Source organism: Mixophyes fleayi, chromosome 6, assembly GCF_038048845.1.
Source record: "Mixophyes fleayi isolate aMixFle1 chromosome 6, aMixFle1.hap1, whole genome shotgun sequence".
Taxonomy (NCBI): Eukaryota; Metazoa; Chordata; class Amphibia; order Anura; family Limnodynastidae; genus Mixophyes; species Mixophyes fleayi.
This window is the reverse complement of record NC_134407.1, coordinates 46,866,459-46,887,492: the sequence shown is the minus strand read 5'-3', so window position 1 is coordinate 46,887,492 and position 21,034 is coordinate 46,866,459. Positions and strand designations below refer to the sequence as shown.

The 21,034-nt window shown below is 39.0% G+C and overlaps 2 protein-coding genes across 4 annotated transcripts in view; one reads left to right on the top strand and one right to left on the bottom strand.

The window, feature by feature from the left end:
- Positions 1-11,434, bottom strand: part of STAMBPL1 (STAM binding protein like 1) — a 38,884-nt gene extending 27,450 nt beyond the window's left edge. The window contains exon 1 of one of the 2 annotated variants that reach the window (XM_075216401.1): positions 11,392-11,434. The gene's annotated coding sequence lies outside the window, so the exon portion shown is untranslated. Of the gene's footprint in view, positions 1-10,127; positions 10,804-11,391 lie in introns of those variants that run through there. The other variant, XM_075216400.1, reaches the window with a different exon arrangement.
- ANKRD22 (ankyrin repeat domain 22) overlaps positions 11,026-21,034 on the top strand; it is a 29,069-nt gene continuing 19,060 nt past the window's right edge. Inside the window, exon 1 of one of the 2 annotated variants that reach the window (XM_075216403.1) lies at positions 11,026-11,137. The gene's annotated coding sequence lies outside the window, so the exon portion shown is untranslated. Of the gene's footprint in view, positions 11,138-11,870; positions 11,954-21,034 lie in introns of those variants that run through there. The other variant, XM_075216404.1, reaches the window with a different exon arrangement.

Sequence of the window (21,034 nt, the reverse complement as noted above, 5' to 3'; positions counted from 1 at the left end):
AGTCCATTGGTACTGCAATATTACAAAGTTCACTGATTCTGCAGAATAGACTGGGAATTAGTGGAAATGATTGTTATTGAATGTTAATGAGGTTAATAATAGCGTAGGAGTGAAAATAAACCAAAAAACTTGATTTTAACACTTATGTTTTTTTCAAAATAAATCCGAATCCAAAACCTTTCGTCAGATGTATTGCGAAACAAATCCAAACCCAAAACCTCAAGCAAATCCGAATCAAAAACACAAAACACGAGACACCAAAAGTGGCCGGTGCACATCCCTAATACCAATGCTGGTGATAGTTCCTGCTTGACCTAGTGTGCCTTACATCCTGACTTGTTCTGCTATCAGTGTTTGATCCAGATTGTTTATAGTAAATGCTGTCTTCTCCACTCCTGACTCTTAGCTTTGTTAGGCTGGGTACACATCACAGGTTTTTCACCTGGTTATCGGGCCAATCACACAATAATTGACCGTTCAAATAGATATCGCATTAGTGTCTACGTAACAACGATGATCGATTATCGTTCCAATGCAGCGTAATGTTTGATTTGATTTTATAAACAGACTAAAAACCTTGTTCAACAAAAGAACGATGTCGTTCCAATTCTGCAGTATATATGCACTCACAACTAGCAGTGTAGGCAGATCTCCATGGAGTTTACAGAGTCATGATCTTTTTAGCTGATGGTTATGACAGATGCAGAGCACAGATCTGAGGGTAAATCGTGTAAAACGTTTTAGTGTGCACACATCAATCGGCATGCTGATCAAGACTGTCTGGCACGGCGGTGCAGCAGGGGAAGAACGATTTGTAAGGAAGAACAATCTGTCCGCTACGTGCAAAATAAATTATAGGGACGAGAGTCTGGTTCAGGGAAGACCAGTAAGAAAGGTGTTGCAATACTTAATGCAGGAGATGAGTGCATGAATTTAAGTTTTTGCAGTGTCTTGTGGGAGATATGTACATATTCTGGAAATATGGCAGACAGTAAAAAAATATTTGATGGGGTCAGGGACAATAGCGCTCATCATTTTATAGAGATTAAGTAATCATATTAAAATAGCAATATGGGGTTAAAACGAACAATAACAGGGTTATTTTTCAGCAGTAATCCCTTCTAATACCAAGTGCTAAACATACTTAAATGTCCAATGTAATTCTATAAATAGGACATAAAAGAGGAAGAGAAAATGATAGTTCTCAATGTTATACATTTCCTGTGCCTCTCAGCATGTATGTATGTCTCCTGTTATATTTAAATATTCATATGCTTACTGCTACCCCATGAAATCACATGTCCCTCAGGCTTGTAGAACAATTATAAAAAAAAAGGTATAGTTAAATGCATGGCAATGGGGAGCTACGTTTTCCATAATCGCAGAAGAGCAGGTCATTGTTGAATAGCTGCGAATACTGCATGTATAGAGGGTTCAATAACAACCTCAGAATTATGTTGGATTCCAGGAAGACAAAATGAATTTCACTTGTGTTTGTTACATATTCGGAAATGTATGGATTCTAAAGAGTCTTAATGTATGTCAAAACATAGCAATAAGTTGCATGTGAAAGTTGGGTATGTTCTGTAATAAAAATAAGACGAGCACAAAAACAAAAAGACACTGTAATACGTAAATTTAGCATTATATGGAGATCTTCTCTTTTAAAGCACAAGCTACATACAATACAATATTAAAGCACAGGCTCTTCCTAGGCATGCAAATTAATTAATTTCACAACATCTGAAGGTGACTTTCACAGCTGCACTTCTGCTTCAACCAGGCCCAATTTCTTTCAGCAAATAAAATATCAACTTAAAAAGCACAAACAAAAATAAATAGGATTATCTATGATTTTTGGTGAGAATGTTTCTATCAGTCTCCATATAATTAAAATGACAGCTATACTATTTCAGAGCACTGACCGTTAACACCCACGAGTTTTAACTCATGTAACCCGTGTGTTTTGGGTCTTAATTTCTTATTTGATACAAACCATGGTGCACACTAATTCACTGCAGATAGGTACACAATGTATTTAACCTGGTGCTGGCCCAAGATGCAACCTACTCCTAGGTCCACGAGGAAATTTTAAGTGGTGAATCATGATAATTTAAGGCCATGGGGGTAAATGTATCAAGCTGAGAGTTTTTCGTCGAGTTTGAAAAGTGGAGATGTTGCCTATAGCAACCAATCAGATTCTAGCTGTCATTTTGTAGAATGTACTAAATAAATGATAGTTAGAATCTGATTGGTTTTTCAAACCCGCCAAAAAACTCTCAGCTTGATACATTTACCCCATGGTCTCTTCCTCAAAGCATCTGATAAATGAATATCCAATTGTAACTCTGTTAGAACTAGCATCACTATAAAAATTATTTTGTATAAATTACTATATAGATGGTATATGATCCAAACTGAACTATAAAATATACTAAACTACCTCTCCTATATGTTGGATGATGCCTGATACTTTAGTCCACATATGGTGGGGATGTCGTCACATTCAAACTTATTGGAAAGATATCCAATCTCACCAATATTCAGACCCTAGTGCCTGTCAACCCCTGGCAATATCTGTTGAATGTAGCTTTTTATATGTAGTATTCTCTGGGCCACCTGAGCAGCAGTAGACTCTTATTGTAAACTGTCTCTTCTGTCCACTCTAAATGAAACAGTATGTAGTATTGGTCTGAAACCCAACTGGACAGAATTACATCATACCCTAAATACCACCTGGTATGGGATCCCTAGTTATAATCTAGACCCCAGCGAGATAACTACCTCGTTTATACATAATAAAAGCTTAAATTAAAGATTTTTTTTGTTTATTTGTATTGTGGTTAACCACATTATTATTGTTTACTGTATATGTGAGCATTAACATTTTTAAGCAGGTATCTGCGTATATCTGTTAGTACCTGCCCCTCTCCCAAACCCTCTTATGTTCTGCATTCTCCATCCCTAAAAAAATAAAAAACATTTCTGTTCAAAATAAAATCCCAGATTCTTCTAACAAGTGCTCTTTAATCAGTTTCAACATAAACTTTGATGCTCACTTAAATCTTGCAAATTGTCTTCGCAGGGGGTTAAATTTTGGTTGTGTTACATGTGGTCCAAACCACATGGCACTCCCAATTCACATAACTGCTTACATATGAGCAAGACACAACCCCCTTCTATTGATTATTGACAATAATTTCCCTTAATGTCAACCTGCACCCAACACACAGTGAAGATGTCCATTTTGTGGGCTGAATCAATATTCATAAATGATGAGTATTCAGAAAGCAGATATAAAATAGACAATAACCCTAACTGTGTAGGGGTTAACACTCGGCAAGACTAATCAGTTTGCAGAACACAAATTCATGTGTGAACAGACAAGGTAAACATTGACAGGACTCTAAGAATTCAGCCTTTCTGGCAGACCTTGACGCATTCTTAATCAAACATCCATGCATTACGGCTTAGGCTTTCACCTGTTCTGTATTAGTGGAAAGTGATTATCTGTGGCAACAGGATCTATCTGCAGAGATACACTGAAACAAATACTAATGACAGATGTAATGTAAAGTCAACAGTCATTGTCTGTAATCTAAATCTGGTCAGTATATTTTATAAGCATTTCTGTCACAGCTCATTCTCTAGCACCATTTAGAACTTAAAATGAACCAGTCAAAACATTATTCTGATCAACTGTTGAAATGAAATTAAATAACTGACAGACTTTGATTGCAATCTGAGGTCACATGGCATGGACTGCTGCATAGGCATAGTTGCCTACTCTCCCAGAATGCCCAGGAGACTGATTAGTTAGGTGGAGACCTCCCAGATTTGAGAGCAGGCAATTCTCCTTCATGGAGGGCAGGGATGTGAACATGGGGAGTGATGACGCAACAAGCATCATCATTAACATTGCAGCACCCATGATAGGTGAATAAGTTTAGTCACGTCCAGCTCATTTCATATCTGCCCTCCACATGTCCTAGATGACATGTATGGCACACCAAGAGCGACCAAACTAAACCACACTCCACTGGGGGGCAGGCACATTTGGATCTTCTAATGAAGAGATACCTTTTTGTAGTAGCAAATATACAATTTATAATTTAATATAATTAATGTACAAAACTTTTTTGACAGCGCAATACTACTTTAAACATTGGATTAGGTGATCTACAGGGTTCACATTTTCAGATAAAAACCTGACATTATGCTGCATCTCTGTCCAAAAGTATTGTATTACCTTCTCACAATTATTCAACTTAAGACCCCTCCCACATGTTGTCCTGGCAGGAATTGAGACAAGTTAAAATTCTGAGACTGCAATCTGCCTTGCTCTTGTATATGAATGCACACAGTCTCACTAACTGTCAGTCACTCTGTAGAAACAAGTACCTCCTTCCTAACATGGAAACCTGCTGTAGAGAGGTGAACTAACATGGATACATTTAACTATAAGCCCTCCCTTATTAGATGAATACTATTCAGCTCCATAATATGCAGCCTTTGATATATATCAATGTCAAGGTGACTTAACTTGATCTTTAAATACACTCCAATTACTCCAAGGGGCATATTCAATTGTTGGCGCTACTGCCTAAAGTAACTCGGCGCAATGTACCATAATAACGGTATTTACGCGCACTATTACCGTAATGACGGTAATAGTAATAAATACCGTTATTACGGTACATTTTTCGCTGGATTTCAGCTCGCGGCTCAGGGAGCTGCGAACTAAAATCCGCTTTTTCCACGGCGCTAAACGCCAACAATTGAATATGCCCCCAAGTATCCATAACTGGAAGTCAGTTCCTGTTACAGCCTTGGCCAAAAACCAGGCATGACGCTAAAGCCGAGCAGGAGAACCAATCCCAGCCACAATTAATACACTGCGGCTTGTGACTGGTTCTCCCACTCACACCCCTTCGCTGCAGCCATTTAAAGTGGTAAACTATATTGATTGCTGGATCTATATTGCAGAACCCACAGAGCCTTGGGGAAAATTACAGCAAGTAGCAGCCATCAGGGCTTTGCTAGGAAGAGGGGCGTCTTGGTAAAATCTTTTCTATAGATGGTAATGCAGTTTTTCCACTTTCCTAGCAATATAGTTTCTTGACAAAAGTAACTCCTTGTGTTTTGAGAATATAAGCAAATTATCAATAATCCAACCATAACTTAATTCTAAATGTTGCAATGTTAAACAGATTTTTATGTCCCTTTTTCCTAAAATTGCTGCATGGTCATTTCAACCGTTAAACACCATAGAAGATTGCTCAACACTTTTTACTAAAATTTTTGTATGAGTACACATGGCGCTCAGGTTTCATGGTGGTGGAGATGAATATCTACTTCATATATCTGATGGACCTCCCCAAGGATTCCCACCTTCTAATCAAACTTACCTACAAAGGTTATTTCCTTAAATATAGACCAAGGCACCATATAAAAAAACCTGCATAATTAGATGTGTTTATAGGAACACTAGACCTGTGATTAGCAAGTATAATAACATAAAGTTCCTCTTTTACAGAAAAATAGATCCATATAAATTGCACCATACCACTCTTGGTATATTTTGTCAGGAAACTAGCCAGCAATAAGGCCTACACAGTCAATGTCCTCCTGAGTAAGATATAGATACCAGGGCTTTTTTTTGTTATTGAACGCTCCGAACAGCGATCCGGCACCTTTTTATTTAAACTTTTTTTTTCTCTGCAGTGCAGCACCGCATCTGTGTGTGTCCACTTCCGGCTGTGATGTCACAATGCTGTCAGTGAGAGGTGCAAGCAGAGAAGCGAGAGAAGAAGCATAGAAGGTAAGTACAGACTACAGAAAGTGGGGGAGGGGCAGTAAAAGAGAGGGGGCGCAGAAAGAGAGGGCTACAGAAAAACGAGGGGGCGCAGAATGAGAGGGCTACAGAAAAACGAGGGAGCGCAGAATGAGAGGGCTACAGAAAAACGAGGGGGCGCAGAATGAGAGGGCTACAGAAAAACGAGAGGGCTACAGAAAAACGAGGGGGCTACAGAAAAACGAGGGGGGGGCAGAAAGAGAGGGCCACAAAAAACAAGGGGGGCAGAAACAAAGGGCCACAAAAAAACAAGGGGGGCAGAATAGGGGTGAGAATAGCTAGTGGGTATATCTGAGAAAAGTTGGCAGGCAGTAGGGGACATGTCAGTGTGTAACAGTCGAGTGATGTTCAGTTGTTTTGTTTTGTATTATTAAATCTAACATTTGGGGCCTCCCCTCTAGATATCCAGTGTTTATTCCTGGGCAGCAGTGAAGACTGGACAGCATTCTGCTTTAGACATCAGTGCATCTGGACTCCAGCCTTGCCAGCCAGCCTGGAAGAGCTATCATTATTATTTTACAATTGTCAAGTGTGTGAGGGGCAAGGAAGGAAGTAAATTTATGTTAAGAATATAATATAATATAAATATTAATCTATATATATATTTTTTTTTCATAAAAGGTTAACAAGATGTGAGTTCCGGCACTTTTTTTTTTTTTTTTTAAACAAAAATAGCACTGTATACTACCACGGATAAGTAATTACAAATACTGCTTTAGCACTGCAGTATCTACATTAACTTGAGCCATTTGGAACCGGTTTGAATTTTTCTCAATTGGACATCAATTAAAAAAAACAAACACACAAACAAAAAAAAACTATTACAAGTGGTGCAAAATGATGACGATTAAAGCGTAAGGGGATCCCCATTGGACCCCTACCTGGGAAAAAGCTTCCTAAGGCCTCATAACCATTACGGTAAAATATTGCATTGTGCTACAAGTTATATGCATTGAGGTTAGTGGAGGGTTTTTCACCGACCTCCTGAATAGGAGTAAAACCGCAAGTTAACAGCTGTATGTTAAACATTACTCAAATGCTAGTGTGTAACAGCCCTAAACACCATCATGGCATTATTATAACACGGAAATAAAAGTCAAAATAGTATCTAATGCTTCAATATAATCTATAGCACAATTTTATTACACTAAGCTTTCAGCTACTTCTGTGAAACAAATAAGTAATTTGCTTCTTCTAGCCATTTCTACAATGAAGCTAAGTTATTCCAATTCCGGCTATAGTACTGCAATATCTACAGTTACTAGAACCATTTTGTTTCAGTTTCAATTCTTGCCTTAGGATAGGGTTGGGACTGTAAGTAACAAAATCTTAAAATGTGACAAATGTGGTCTGTTACCAAGGGTGCTGGCTTCTGTGTAATGTAAACCTGACTGTAAGCGACAAGTGTAAATGCATCTTGCATATAGTTATTTAACTCCACTCAGGTTACACACACTAAATTTTGGAGTGGGCCATTTCCTTAGTAACCAGTACGTAAAAAGGTATCCTTAAATCACACAATTTATCATAAAAATTCAGAAGTTGTTTAGTGCAAGTCCTAGGGGTATATTTACTAAACTACAGGTTTGAAAAGTAGAGATGTTGCCTATAGCAACCAGATTCTAGCTGTCATTTTGCAGAATGTATTAAATAAATGATAACTAGAGGATTATTAAGTAATGTGAGGGGTTGTCTCCAAGATGTACAACACCTTTAAGGGTTGTACATACACATATTTAGTTGCCTGGTCCACATCTACAGGTTACTAGTTATATGGCAGATGTGCCACATCTCGTGTCATTCAGCAATTGGGCGAATTGACCAGTTCTAACACTGGCGATTGAAACTGGCTTGTAAAAGGCAAGGACACCATACAAGTGCTCAACTCTGGGAGGCACTTGGGCATGCTATGTGGATTTTGTATATTCTCTGTGTGTTCACAGTTTTCTCCCACGATGAACAAAACAATGCTGGTAGGTTAAATTGAGCCTAGTTAGTGTGTTATTGTGTCGTAGAGAATTTAGATGTAAGCTCCACTGTTGAAACAGACTGATGAGAATGATTAAACATTCTCTGTAATGGGCTGCCTAATATGTTTGCGCTAAATACAAAACCAGTTTCAGATAGATCAATTTGGAATGCTCGCTAAGCTAAGGCAGGCACTGCAGAACGGATATAAATCGGTATAAATAAATACCCATTTATCACTTCACTTAAATTAATAGATACCTCCCACTATGGAATTTAATAGGAGTTTTATTTTTGGGTCTTGTTCTACTATAGAGTTGAGCCAATGGAGACTATTTGGCACTAAAAGAAATGAGCACAGTCCACTAACATATGCGGGCATAGGAGCTTAACCTGCGGACCACAGCTCCTTCCTGCTTTATCCTCAAATTTGTTTTAGTTTGTAACGCTTGTTTAAAATGCCCCTGTGATATGTTATTACAGATAGGTGTTTCTTTCTTTGTTTTAACATATTACTGAGAATAAAGGCAAGGTCATGCCCTTTCAAAGGTTAGGGGGCCGCTGAAGCGGATCAGGTTGCCTATCAAAAGTATGGTGCATGTTTCAGAATGCTGATGCCATTCGACAATAGGGTCTTTTTTATATTCATTTTGGCCCAATACTGTCATGAGGAATGCTGTCAACTATAAAGATGCAATCAGATTTGATTTGTCACAGCAGAAACCCTTTGGTCAGTGAACACATCCGTACATTTCCACAACCACTGTTGACAGGAAACATGAGGCTCATCTCAATCCAGAAGGCAGAACTAGACCAAACCAAATTAGCCACAGATACAGGCATTTGGTTTGCACAACTGGCTTTCTATATGTGTGACAACATAAGCCACACTTATACTTCAAATAATACCCTGGTGCATTTTGCTGCTGAGCAGCCGGATATGAGCAACGCATGTATTGCACTGTCCACAATCCCCCACCATGATATTTTCACTGAACTTAGCTATAATATTTTTTTATTAAGCCCAGAGAACAATAGTGTGAACTACATGTAAAATAAAGAGTAACTGCACTGTGCAGTTGGGCAATATTGAAAAACAGATAATTCCAGGAACAAAATCTTGAAACTTAGGGACAATCAGCAACTATGTCGACTTAAACCATGCCACAAAAAGGATTTAAATAGTGTTTGTCTAAAATGTTGTATTATGCAATGAGTTGATTATTTGAATTCATAAAATATGACAATGTCGTACCTCTCATTTACCATGAAACAAGCCTGTTCTCTTTTATAACAAACCCTTTAATCTTTGAAGTGATCACACAGGGGGGCAGCATTTGTTCACAAAATCTAATAGTGAAAACTGCCAGTACAACATGAGCACATATAGTACACCTAACATACTCCACAGCATGCTTGGTGAATCTTATATTACTTGTGTGACACTCCATACAGGACATATTAGAAACCTATGCCATAATGTTCTAGCATCTGGAATTTCATACTGTGGGAAGTGGTTTTATCACATGACTGCTGAACAGTTCCCCATAGGCATGCTATTTCCCTTAACAGTTCAGGTCATACAGGTCATACTGACATTATGGTCTGTCCAGTTCTCCCAGTTGCTGCATCAATTTCCACTAACATTAAACAATTGAAATGAAGTCAGGCACATTCTGTAGGTCAGGTCTTATAATATACTGTTGAGTATTACAAATAAATGAGGTACAATTTAGCACAACAAGGCAGACAGTCTGCCAATCATTAAAAGGTCACAAGTTATGTCATTAAAATATTTTTTTTAATTACAAATTATAAAAGTCTTGGAGATAATTGCATAATATTGGCCACAAAATTCCCACCATACCATCTTGCCAATGTGAAATATTTTCTTTTTGCTAGAAAGTAAGACACCCCTTGCATGAATGGACAGCACAGTAATCATCCAGGATATACCAAATACAAACCACAAGAGGGACAGTAGTTTACTTATTTGGCCTTATCAATGTCACAACAGCACTGAATTAAAATCAGATCTTGAGGCTTCATATAATTTAAATGCAGAAAAAGTCATACAACTGACAATAGTGAATCGGACAAATCATGACATCATAGCTCTCTGGATACAACGCAATCTACTTGTTTTTATGAGTTTCTGCAGCAGATGTCTGATTTTCACCCCCATCACCTTTCACTATAGAATAACACCGATGATGCAGTACTGAGATTATTTAAATCATAGCACATTAATAAGTGTCTGGCTGTTCCAAAAAAAAAACAAATAGATACAAATTCAGTTACTTACTAACAACGCAGTCCCTAGTGCAGCCTTTGCTTGTCATCAGCCTCTTTGATTTGCTGGGCTTTGCTGGAAAGAACTGCAGCTCCTGGCTTTTTGTAATAGAAAAAACATCAAATGACAGCAGCAGCCTAGTTCTGTGTAGATCCCCACCTCTCTCCTGCCCCCTGTATAATTGCTTGTTTACCAGATGTTGTTTTTACGTGCAAGTTGTAAATAGGTTTAATTAGAGGGAATGGTGTGATCTGATAAACACAGAAAGCTTGTTTAGAAAGTGCGATCTCCAGAGCACTTGCTGGGAGGAGAAGACCGTGATGATCACAGGGGGAGCAGGGCTGAGCGAGGCGCTCATAGTCCTGAGGATCATTGCAACCTGAGGTTGATTACTGAGCAGCATGAAAAAGGAAAAGCTCCCGCCTCTACAGGAAGCAAAATGTCTGCAGCTGCCAATTGCTGGCCTCAGATGACATTATTAATAAGAAGCCACAAGGAACACATCACTCGCACTTCCTCCTAGTACTACAGTCAATGTCATCTTCTTTTATTACATGACTGATCTTTTCCGAACAACGAATGTTTAGTTTGTGCTTGGAAGAAAAATAAAAAATGGTAAGAAATATACACAGCAGTGTCGTCAGCCATACAGCAGTGTCATCTGACATACAGCAGTGTCGTGTTCTTACACTTGTCCCCATAGAGGGAATGATGCACCTGTGACAAGAGGAGAAACATACGTCGTAGAAGGAGGGATTCAATTTCTATGGACCCTCCGAGCTTCTCATTGAGTTCATTACAATTTATTTTTTGGGAAACGTGCCGCAATTTTATGCGTGCAAAGAGAATTATTGGATGTATTATACAATAATGCGAAACAGGCTTATGATGATTATTAGGAGGAGGGAGGGGGAGTTACCCTATGATGCCGCCTATCCAGCAACGCCTCCTCCTCTGTTTAAAATGAGCTGGTGAGGAAACCCCTTATCTTTAGGTGGTGATGGAGAGGTTCAGCAGGAGAGGTATGGGATAGGCTTTATGTATATATTAAACCAGTATCACTTAGAAAAGAGGGATGTTTCTTACCTGCCAATCTGACTTATTTTACAGTGTAATAACCTGCTGCATTCTTATATCTCTTCCAACTGTAGCCACCTGGGCTGAATTAGTAACCAATGTATTGCAGTTGGAAAATAAATGGGAGAAGCAGAAGTATACCAATTTATAAAGATTGTCAGCCTGACATTTAAAGAAATACAATCCTAAATGTTCACACCTTCATAGCTGTTGTATGTCCTCTTAATGAATAATAGTGTGAAGAAGCTGCACTTTTTTTTTTTTTTTAACAGACCTTTTTTTTCCCCTACAAGTAAAACTTTACTTAATGAACATAATGACAACTGAGCTGGATTACCCCTTTAGGTAACATAGGCACCTGCCAAGTGGGCATAGAGGGGCCCAGATTACAAAGTGATGGACAAACTACGGCCCGCGGGGCAGAACCGACCCACTTAGAGGTTCTATCCGGCCCGCCAATATTTTAAAAAATTTCATTAAAATATGCATAAAATTATTAGGGCCGACCCTGTGTGTCAGAGCCTTCATTTTTATGCCTTCCCAGCTATTTCCTCCATTACACTTCATCCTCCTTCCTAAAAGGACACTTCATATGTCAATCACTCAAACACCTGCCCGCCCCCTAATGGCTGAAAGTCATGTGAGAAGAGATGGGCTGGGCCATATACTAAGGTGGATTTCGATTGGCTGCTGTGTTGTCGATTAGTGGCTCACCATCTGCAACAACCTGCTGTGTCTGTACGATCGCTGCACTTATAGAGGTAACACTGCTATATAACACCCTCCCATCCCATTCAAAAAATTTGTATTATATATTTTGATATTTGAGATTTTTTAATAAATTATATTGGCCCGCCTAAAGTTTTTCTTTTTTTATTTGGCCAGCTCCTGAAAAAGTTTGCCCATCACTGATCTAACTCAATTTTATGTGTGGGGTTTTTGACATACAGAGGGGGAAAAGGGGGCCCCAAACCAGTCTTATCTAGGGCCCCATGGAGTCTTATCAGGCTCTGAGTGGCAGGTAACAACATTTGATGTATGATCCCTGAAGATATATACTATATAAAAATATATAGAAATTGTATGAATGGTGGCATAAGAACATAAAAGGGATGTCTCTCTATTTATATTGTATATACTACTACAGGGTTTCCCAAACCCAGTCCTCAGGGCTCCCCAACAGTGCAGGTTTTCCATATCTCCTTGCTGGAGCACAGGTGTATTCATTACTGACTGACACATTGTAACAGATCCACAGGTGGTAGAATTATGTCACATGTGATCCAGAAAACCTGCACTGTTGGGGAGCCCTGAGGACTGGGTTTGGGAAACCCTGTATTACTACATAAAATATAATATGGATAATTTATTAAACATGGTCATACCATAAATAAGGCAGAATTTGAAGAGAAAGTGATTCTGTTACCTGCTCAATATTTATAGAAATGCCTTAAATCTTTTAAATACAGTCTACCACATTATTATTATTTGTAAGATATTTGGGTACCTGTTCTATGCCACACTATAAACCTTTATGTACAGCCTATGAACTTCTGCCCTATTTCATCATATAACTAGAAAGCTGCTTCTATAATTATACATCTGTTGTACAAAGCTTATTTACAAAGCAATATCACTGTTAATATAGTTAAAGCAGCCTCTTTACATAATAAACAGCATTTTGCTTTCAAATAATTTTATTTATCTTTATTACAAGTAGCAACAAAAAAAACAAATAAGCACAGGCTATACAAACAGTATTGTATACATATAAATAAACAATAAAAATACAGACAGTGCTCATTTTCGGAAGGCCAGTATTGTTTTACAATATTGGTGTGCAGATTCTGGAGCTTTAAATTGTGTGTATAGTGGTCACAAGATGATGGGTCTCTGCATTGTATACTGGTCATGAGAGCTGCATGCATTGTATATGGTTTTGATGGAGCTTTGCTGTTTATCATAGCTCTTTAAAATGAATTTAAAATGTTTAATTTTACTAGATGTGTAATTAGTGTCTGGCCAGCCATGCCAATATGATAGCATGGTGTGCTACATGAGGGCTATCATCATTTTCACCTCTAGGTCCACTGAGTCCTTAAACTAAATGTTGGTTTACAAATTTCTTTTTTTTTTTTCTTAAATCATGGAAACCAAATTACATTCTGTAAGGAATAATTTTGAGGGCCTCATGTAGACTTGGACACAAGTTGGTTTTACGTGTGCTTTTCTCTACTGCAGATGAAAAAAGAAATCGGAAATTAAATAAAGTCAGGAGAATAAAAGATCAGGGCAGTGGCCAGAGAGGTGGGTAGGATAGTCTGTCTACTGGGAGAGGCCAAGAGAGGAGGGTAACGAAAGTAATTTGGAGTCCAAAGGAGAATGTGGATCATCATTTGGAATCTTTGTTAACAAAGATAATGGTGTGGAGAATAAGAAATCCAGGCGGAGATATGTTGATGGAATTGCTGAAGTGATCCAGGTATTATAGTTCACAGAGAAAAGGGTTGATAATCTGGTTAGTATGTACTTCAACAGATGGGAAAAGGAATGAAGGATCAGGAGGGATAACTGAAATGTGCAGCACGGGGAAAACAGGCATTCAACCCCACCTCCTTGTCTGCTTGCAGGTGAGACAGTCTGTGAGTCATGTATGGCTAGGTTCTTCACTCCCCCTCCTCCACACATGCTGCTGGGAATTGCTTGTTAATTGTACATCTAACTGCATAGTGTGTATGTGATGTTTTACTAACCTGGTAATCCATTGAGGATTCTATGGTACTGAGAAAGGCCTCAGTCACTGCCGCTCCGTTTCAGCTGTTCTGGCAGGGTTATAATTAACCCTGCCAGAACAATTAATTGAGGAGGACCCAGCGGGGTTGCGCTGAAGTTCCTTCTCTGTTGGCTCTCCCAGTAGTGATGGATACAAGTCCCAGGTTGAAAAGCATTGTTGTGGAGTGAAGTGACCTCCAACTGTCAGAGATTCCAGTCTGTGCCCCAAGAATCTGTCCAAACCTTCTGGGGGTGAATTTCTCAAGCTGCGGGTTTGAAAAAGTGGAGATGTTGCCTATAGTAACCAATCAGATTCTAGTAATCATTTAGTTAGTACATTCTACAAAATGACAGCTAGAATGGCATTGGTTGTTATAGGCAACATCTTCACTTTTCAAACCCACAGCTTGATAAATTTACACCCTGGAGTCAAATTCAGCTCAGAGGTGGTGCTAGACCCTGGGGACAAAGCCATGAATGTCAATCTGGACAGGAGATCTAAAGATTAGATGCTTCAGCCTGGACTCCTTGTCACTAGGAGGATCAGTCTGGATTTGTTAAAGGAACTGATTTACCTATGAAAAAGAGTAGCCCATGTCAAGTGGTATTACATCACTAGTGGTGTGTGGAAAGGAACAGCTCTTTTAAGAGCTAAACATTATGAGCAGTAAACGTCATCTAAATTAAGATTTTGTCCCACTGAGAGGCCGGTCCCTGCTGTGTTCGTGACCCACTTTAATATGTCTATAAGCTATCCTGCATTGTGCCCAAAGTCCTAAGTCAACATTCTGCCTTCTAACCAGCAGTCCTGATCCAAAGTACATGGCCAGAGGGATTTAGCCACAGCAACCAGCAAAGAAATTCTGCAACAGCTGCACATTACCCAGAAACATAAGCAGTTTCTGGTGCTGGCAGTGATTACCCTCCTACAGCTGGATGAGGTACATTGGTGTGTAGTTGACCCAGTATGTGATTGGTATTTGTGGCCCAGCAACACCAGGAATCAGTGGTGACCAAGTTACTGCCAACAAGCAAAACTACATTAAAAGTGGTGGACAACTTATGGCTGAATAAGCCCAACCTGCACACCATGCTTCTATTATATCCAGAAGTTTGAGGTTGTTAGAGAGGAAGAGGTCATGACTGTGTAAGGTCGTTTGCTACAGACAGAGGGGCTCATGCCAAAGAAAAAGAAAAAAACGGCTCTAAAAAGCGACACTTAAAAATAGTGTATACTCCCATATACTAAGTCGGACACACACATTTTTGTCAGCATGACGATTTTATGCTCAGTAAACCAGTGTATGCCCAAGCTGGCATGAGCCAGAGTATGCATGCCATAGTGCACATCAAGCGGGCATGAGCCAGAGTATGCATGCCATAGTGCACATTTAAGGGGACATCAAAGCTGGGTTTTCATAGTAATTTGTGAATGATTGGCAAGGGACCAAGGCAAATAAGCAAAAGGAAGTGGTGAGAAATAATATCGGCAAGTTACGTTGTCCAAGGATGTAAGAAATCTGCAGAAATCTAAGTGCTCAGGAGAGAGGAAAGTGAAGAGCATGAAGTCTGCGAACCAGAACACTGAGAAGGAAACACCACCTAACAAGTAAGTTGATTTTCAGTAGACAATCTGTGAAAGGGTTTCGGTATATGACATTGTTGCAGTGATATCCTGGCCATATGAGGGTATCCGAACATCTCCACCAGCACATTTAAAGTATTTCAACTTTAAAATGAAAAGAGCACACTCTGCAGAAGACATTGTGGGAGTGCTGTCAATCACAGCCTTTCAAGTGCAAGGCCCTGATTACACCATCCGTCATGATAGGTTGGGTGGCTTGAATCTCTAATAACTCCTGGACAAAGGCTATTACAGTATCTTAGAGAGATGCATAATAGACAGTATCAGTATCCTGGTGTTGTTTTCCCTCTCCCTGTTATGTATATACTTCAGCTTATATTGCAGTTTGTGAATCAAGTGTGCTTGCTTTGTTGCACTGCTGTGCAGAGTTGCAGTGTCTTGTACAGGTGCTGTCTGCAGTTTTCCCACTGCCAGTGTTTCTGTGAGTCAGGTGTATGAAAGGCTGCTATTTGTGTTGTAACAGATTGTGATCTGTGTCACATGCAATAGAAAATCAGCCTTAGATTTGAAAAAAAAAAAGTAAGAAAGTTTATCTGATACCTACTTGGCATTTATTACTTTCCTGGTCTGACTTCTATTCTTCTGAGCCTCCTGCATGCCTGATTCCACTGAGGGAGCCATTTTGGCCTTCTCGCAATGAGAGATGGCCTCACCTCGTGAGGGAAACCATTTTGTAAGACCTGCTATAGGTTAAGTATATTTCTGCTACCAGGGTTTTTCTGCAGCAGGGTTCACATATCTTTGTCTGTGGGTGATGTTGCCTGAAGCACCAGTTATTGTTTGAGGTGGATGGCTACATACTTCATGAACTAAACATATTCATTTCTTAGTTTCTTAATTAGTAATGCACTTAATTACTACTATAGTGATAATAATGCACATGCAAGTATAAAATAACATCACTCCGTCTGCCCGCACACAACATATACACAGATTTAGTAATTTTGTATGATTATTATTATTTGTCAGATGTTAACAAGGGACAAAGTATATTGACAGTCAGGTGTCAGCACTTGGTTTTATTTGAATTGCAAAAATGATCGACAGTCAGGTGTCGGTCATTAGCCTTAAAGCTATTGCGACGCTGATGTTTGACTGACATTTGATGATCTCCTAAAGTGGACACTTGTGTGATTAGATTCGTTTGGTACAGCTAAATGTGCAGGGCCGCCAAGAGGAATTTTGGACCCCAGTACAGCAACCTCATGGGGCCCCCTATAGGTGATTAACAAGTAAACTCCTGTGCTGGTGCTGAAGGGTGTGTGGCCATACTATAGGGGGCAAAGCTGTGCATCATTGGGGGCATGTCTAGCAAGTGAAAAGCACTAGGCCACCCTCCTACACAAAAATGCATTACTCACACATGCCCCCCTCTGCCCAGCACCTTTAGTCACACATGCCCCCTCTCTGCCCAGCACCGTTAGTCACACATACCTCCTCCCCATCACATCTTCTTACCTTTTCTCCATTGCACAGCACAGGTCTAGATCTGGCAATGCTCCTATCTGGTACCTGGTCCGGCTCTGCACACAGCCCTCTGCACTTGTGAGTATGCGACACCCGCGAGAAAAAAAAGTAGGTTTTTTTTTGTTTGTTTGTTTTTAAAAAATAACTATAGTGCTCCAGTGGGGCCCTGGGCCCCCAGGCAGGTTCGGGCCCGGGTAATTTGTATCCGCCCCTCTCCCCTACCATCTGGGCTCCCCTGTATATGCGACTGATAGTGGCATGATGTGGGGAGGGGAATAAAGACAGGCAGGAGCTCCAGAGAGTTAGATGATGAAAAGAGAAGAGTTTCCCAATAGCACAAAGTATGTGAGGATCTCTTCAAACTGCTGCAGGGGAGTTAATACTGTTTTGAGTTTACGCATCCAACATATTTATTTTGAATGTATTAAGAGCTAGAGAAGCAAGATTCATTTAAAGTTTGCTTAATAATGGTATTATTACTCATACCTTAGAAGTTCAACAGTTTAGTAAAATATGATCAGTAAAAATTAGATTGTTTTTATTTCAACAATAATTTGTGAGGGTCATGTGATTGTGACTTCCAACCATGTTCAGAAATTTGGAAATTTCAGCACAACCAAGTATGAAACTACATCGGTACAGATAGTGCATCTGCTACCGCTCTGGTCTCGTCACACTCGCACAACGTACCTGTGCTCTTGTGGTTATTCTGATCTTCTGTTTATATACACTCAGTTGTATAGCATTGTTGTTCCCTTACAGTCTGCCACGTGTGCTTTGAAGAGCCTCCTTCTCTGTTGTTTTGAAGCCAAGGCAGCAGGCCCAGAAGGCTAGACTACCCACATTCTGTAATGGGACCAGAGATGTAGTGTTCGGCCCCCTGCTAGGATATTAGTTAGCAACTTGTCCTGCTTGTTCTGTAATGCTTTGAACCAATGTATGTAATAGCATATACTGCAACTATGCCGTTTTATTTTGCTGGGTCAATTTAAAATGTTAATCCTAAGGCCAAGAAAGTTGTAGGATTTAGTAGAGTTTAATTAGCCTAGTTGTAGGCTAATTAAACTCTACTAAGTGATCCAGTCAGTAAAAAATACAGAAGAAGAGTAATTGTACTTTCCCTTTTTAGACACTGCGCTACAACATTAAGCAATTGCTATAAATGTTTTTCTATGAAATAAACAGGTGAACTGGAAAAACCAGTCTCCATATATAAGTTAGCTGGTTGCATGTTTGGGTGAGGCATTTTTACTTCAACTGTAAATACATTTATCTGAAAGTTCGGTATGTTAACAATGTTAAGATTAAATTTTAACTTTTTCCCTATTAAATCTAAGGAGTGACTGAGAGATGTGCCACTCTCCTGTTCCTCCTTAATCCTTTGTCTGGTGGATAGGCTAGATAATTTACAAAGGTATACATTTCTTTATCCTATCTGACAGAAGTTCCTCTTTTGTTTCCAGTAAATCCATACTGACCATTCTAAAGTCAAACACCATCTTCTTTTCACTTTGGTCTTTTTCAAAAAAATTTTCCTAAGGTCCATAGACCCCCTGAGCCATCGCGGTGCAATGTTTTTGGAACTTAGCAGTGCTATGTATAAGAATTGTTTATAACCTGACCATTGAGCACAGCTGACTTTCGCCATCTGTGGTGTGGCTGCACTAAGTGACAGAGAGGAGGCAAATATATAGCAAAGAGTGGGAATACACCACTCTTCCCTCCATGTTTGCCTTAGCACATGGACAAGGTCTGTGCAGAGCATTTCTTCCCCTCTACATGGCAGAAGCAATTTTTTTCCTGCCTGAGTTTGACCATAATATTCTATTTCCAATATAAAAAAAAACTATATAGATGAAACTTTCAATTTGTCCACAATAAAGGTAGAAATTAGGCACATTTTAGGTAAAGACATTTTAGATGACTGAAACACTTTTTAAACACATGTGAAAGCTTTACAGTATTTAATAGGCTTTGTAATGTATTCATTTGTTTAGTATTTGGAAAGGTTCTACATACTTCTGTTGTCCAATGTAACTCAGCTGTAGATAAACTCACAGCAGAAGTAAAATACATAGGAGCACAGCTTAAGTTCTCCCAGCAAAGGAACAACTCGTCTGCAACCAGTAGTATTCTAACAGAGAGATATACAGTGTGTGTATGAATGTATGTGTGTGTATATATATTAATTATATAAAATATGCATCAGCTAGCAGGTTTGTAGACAGACGTAGAAAAGAGAAGTTTACCTTGAAAGGCCATCCTATAGTATCATAAGCACAAAAATGCCATCTCATTCACCTGTAATAATTAGGCTTTTTGTGATTTTGGAAGCCTCATGTCACATTTATTAGTGATGTATGAGCTTCTAAAGGCACTTTCTAGTATTTTAAATCAAAAATTTGATTTGTACCTTTACAAACTATTGTATATAATTGATAAATAATACTATCTAATACCTACACTAATATATATATATATATATATATATATATATATATATATATATATATATATATATTCTTTCCACTTTGTTATCCTATAACTGAGGTACCTCTTTTATCTACTATTATCTGACAAATATAACTAATATCCAACAATTAGCATGAAATACATTCAGCAGAATAAACAGACATAAAGTCACTTCCATGACTTGGGCTCCTCACACCACAGGTTTATAAATTTCTCTTATATGTGGCTGAAAGGGCAGTGAGGTAGTCTGCACAGTTTCTCATATAAATTTATAATTCAGTCTCTGCTCCTTAATGAACTGTCCCTTGACTAATCCCTTGTTGATATTGCCTCAGTCCGGCAAAAGGGTTTAAGTTAATTTTCTTCAGAGCTCCCCACCACAACCCTGACTAACAAATATGTCTGTCACTTGAACAAGATAAGGAACATTGGTACAGCCTCTCTTTGCTCCGTCCATCTTAGTCTCCAATATAGCATTCTCCTCCCCCCTATACCAGGGGTAGGCAATCTGCGGCTCTCCAGGTGTTTGTGAAACTACAAATCCCAGCATGCCTTGCCACCTATCTGCTGGTTATCTACTGGCAAAGCATGCTGGGACTTGTAGTTTCACAACACCTGGAGAGCTGTAGGTTGCCTACCCCTGCCCTATACAGTGTTGGTCTCTCTCATCAACGCTGTATCCCTTGCTGAGTACTGTTTCCTCCTCCATGCTCCTTATCCTCTTCCCGCTGTTTCCTCTCCCTCTCAGCCCCTCTCAGAACTCCAACTGCTGTTTTCAACTGCTCCTTCACCAGCTCCTCTTCCCCACTGCATGCTGGGAGATGTAGTTCTCTGCCTGCAGGGGAGGTATCTAAGCAGATGTGCGGCCTGCTCGGGACACCAGTGCTGCATATAGATTGTAAGCTCTACTGGAGCAGGACGTTTGATGTCTTGTTATGTTACCTGGTGTGTATTAAAACCCTTTTAACTTATCCGTAATCTACACGCAGTAGATTCAGACATATTTTTTTTTAGCAAAATCCATATTTGTGTGAGTACTTCATTAGTAACCATTACTTCATAAACATTGCTTTATCTAATAGTTATTAGTTGATGTCTAGAATGTCTTTACAATAACATCATGTATCTACTCATGTATTATAAATGTTTTCCTACTATAAATTATTACAGATATTATTAGTCATCTCAGAAAAAATGCCTAAAGCCTTGTGCTTTTTATATGGTCACATAACTTGGTGACTTCTAGTATTCATATAATCTACATTATATCATGTATAAATGTAACACATTGCCTTACATTAAAGAGAAATTTCTTCCCTTTTATAGACTTAACAGTTTGTATTAACTGATAAAAAAAATAATAATGGGGGTATACAAAGGGTGTTTTTAGCTAGGAATAAAAAAGGTAAAATTCCTACTACCATATTTATTAAATTCTAACTACACTTAATTTAATATATAGATTGATTAAATATAAATGTTGGTT